The following is a 3,595-nucleotide window of genomic DNA, read 5'->3' on the forward strand; positions in this document are numbered from 1 at the left end:
GCAGGGTCTATTGCATACCGTGCACTTGTGGAAAGGTATCTATCGGAACCACCAAACGATCCATAGGAACAAGACTATAATAACCTTAAATTTCGTTTTTATATGAGCGCACGCCTATAGTAAAAGAACGAAATTGGCTCCGCACTTCGTTTCGAGGTCACTGAGAACTTAATGAATTTATGAATGAAAGTAGTGGAAGTGGACTTACTGGTTGATTTTTACTATGCGAAACGCGTCTAGAATGAAACATTTTTATGAACATTTCTTGATTATTATCATGGATAGGGTTAATAACTTCCATCAAGTAACGAGTCAGTGTATTCATAACTTCTATCGTATGTTTTTCAATTCCTAAATATTGATTGATCCTTACAATTTGAATAACACCCAACCTGTTCGTAATAAATATTCGATAGTAGCTTATCAATTTTAGGTATATGGCTTTATGATTTTAAAAATGATCACAGTATCGCACCACAATCCATGACATATTCCATAAATTTTTCCATAAATTTGTGACTCGAGAAAAATCATTTACTGAAAACCATGAGAGTGGGAAATTAGTAGTTGTGTTCATTTAGGAAATGTTACTGATGCTATAGTAGAAATGATAATTGTAATTGATATTGAGTCGAACTCAGTAAATTTACTGGCATTCACTACATAATTCAGATATCAATCGATTCTTCAGAGGAGAATCAAACCATTTAACATGTATTTCTCATATGATATATCATATATATGTTTCTTCTATTAGTATTTTTTTTCTTTTAAATATTACCTGAGTTTTATCCTAACACCGAATCATTATTTTTAACACCTCAACACGTTGTTTTCAACATCTCGACACGTGTTTCAATTAACAAGTGATCATCTTCAAGAGGAAACTCAATCATCCTCTTGAAGATGACCACTTAATGATCGAAACACGTGCAGAGGTATTCAAAATAACGGTTCAGTGTTGGGAAAAATTCCAGTAATATTCATTACTACACCGAAGCTTGCAAAGAGTGTATCACCATGCTTTTTCAACTTGCTTCATTTACACAATTATTTTTTTTTGCAAAATTGCATTGTGAATCTCATATTCCTGGATGAAACTCATAACAGTAATCAATTTTTATCATGAAACAGAACAAACATATCAATTCACTTTCAACAATGAACAAATGTGATAAGAAGTAAAATCAATTTCCAATCGCGATATGAATTTTTTGTGAAGTATTAGCTTGATTGTCAGGAGATACGTATTTTACTCAAAGTTAATCTTTCCCATTATTCACACAACTGATAGTTTGTTTGCACAAGATGATTAAGAATAGGTGTGCATGATATTGAATTATTTCACAATATCCGCAACAATGATAAATCAAGTACGAAAATTGTTTAAATTGAAAGGAGTATACTTTTAGGAGAGACTATACAAAGATGTGTAGAGCATGCAAAGAAGTAATTTTCAGACACAATCTGAAAAAAAAGAAAAGCCCTTTTGAATAAACATTGAATTACAGTGGTATTCAGTTTGTATTCTGAACATTCGTTGTGGAATTGAATCAGATATCATTCATAGGATTGCTCCACAATATAGTAAATGAAAGAGGAAACTTCACTTACATGGAACACTGTCATCCTCCTGGTGGACATCCGTAAGAAACTTGCCTTATTGCCCCTTTGCATGATCTACACAACTTTCTACAGAGTTAATTTTTTGAAACTGATTGCTTCCTTCCTTTCTTTGGAAGATTCTCACATTTTCTGTAGGGATTTGAAGAAAAGAGTATGTGGAAATTATGTTTCGTAGACAACCATCCTTCAGCAAAAATGATTAGCTTGATCTTAAGAAATGCATTCAATCCAATTAATCTACATGGCTTCAAGAATCAAAAGGACACCATTCAATAAATTCATTACCAGATTTGACATTTGATAATAGTACATAAAATACACCGAAATATAAGGATTAGTTGAATGGGGGAAAATACTTTGTGGATTGAAAACTAAAAGCTAATTCTACCAAACCAAAAGCGAGTTAGAAACCTGAACTAGATTGAAAAAGATATTGATGAAACTCAAAATTCTTAGTTGAAGGATATGGACCTTGAAACTTCTAACGTGAAATTATCTAAAGGAACAATTCATTCACCCCAGTCTCACCTCCCTACACTGTAGGGTGATGGACTGACACCCATCAGGAAACAACTACTTCCCTGGCTAATACTACGAAGGGTGTTGGATTATATCCGACAAGTGTCATTCCAGGATTCTTCACTGAAGGTATTCCTGCATATGCTGTTGGTAAAGCAACTACCGCAACAGATTTTCAATTACTGGAACACACTTGCAGACCGGTTTCGAGCTGTTTGGCCTCTCGTCAGTGGGCATACTTGAAGACCAGCTATAAATCAAATCTTCTAAAGGAACAATGCGTTCAGGCCAGTCTCAACTCCCTACACTGTAGGGTAATGAACTGATATCAGAAAACATTAGCCAGGGTAGTAGTTGTTCCGTTATCTCAATGTTCCGTCATCTCAATGAATCAAATTAAACCATCGATATGTGAATCAAATAAAAAATTCAAAATAAAAGTAACGTTTCAGCAAGACGACGTAACCTCCATATTGTGTCCTAAAAATGAGGCATGTTTTTTCACATTTCTTTTTACAGGAATACAGTAGAGCAGTAGAGTGTAGAAACCTTCAATTCTATAAGAGCTACGACAGAAAACTTACAGATTTTTTCGAATATTTCGAATGATACATGAAAGTAATTGGAGTTGATTTCATCATAGAATGGAACTGGGTGGCGACCAAATCACTTTTTGAATTGTCTTTATTAACTTTATCGACACTTTGTTGTTTTTTGATGATGTTCTTGGATGTAGAAACAGAGTTTTCAGTTATTCAACATCGACTTCTTTTATCACGAAAAGTAAATGTTGAAAATTTTGAATTGTTATAGAGGATTAAGATGTCCCTCAAATGCCTGTCTCAAATATCCTGATAAAATTATGGATTAACTATGTTTTTGAAAATAGTTTGTTTTTCTTAATATGAACTATGATTTATATCAAAAAAATTTACAGAGGGTCCAAGATGACGTCATGAATTTCTCCTGAATCATAAAAGATACAAAAAAGATTGAATTGGAGGAAAATAGGACAATTCCACCGAACCAAGAAATTTGGTCTTTTTCCAAAAATAAGGAAAAAAAACGGAATCTTGTCAAAATGTTTCGACTCTATTCGACAAAGTATGGCAAAATAAATTTCACGTTCTATCATTACGATACATATCAGAGATATAAATAAGTTCGGCACAATATGATTCTACATTATTTAAATCTTAAAAAAGTTTTTTATTATTTCTTGAAGTAGTAGGCGGTGACTTGGCATCTTTGAACCTCGGTGTTGTCAGTAAAAAATATTATTTTCTACAGGATATACTTTTTCACGGAATAGGTATATGGTGGCTACTCAAACAAAACGTTGCACCAAAACTACCTCAATTTAAGGAGACGTATGAGCAATGAGAATATCTTTGAAAGTAAGGGGAATTTTTTTCAACACCGTGTCAATTATCTCTGAATTAAGCAATTC

Source organism: Leptinotarsa decemlineata, unplaced genomic scaffold, assembly GCF_025532065.1.
Source record: "Leptinotarsa decemlineata unplaced genomic scaffold, Ldec_3_MD MMD2_tig00001393_RagTag_RagTag, whole genome shotgun sequence".
Classification (NCBI taxonomy): Eukaryota; Metazoa; Arthropoda; class Insecta; order Coleoptera; family Chrysomelidae; genus Leptinotarsa; species Leptinotarsa decemlineata.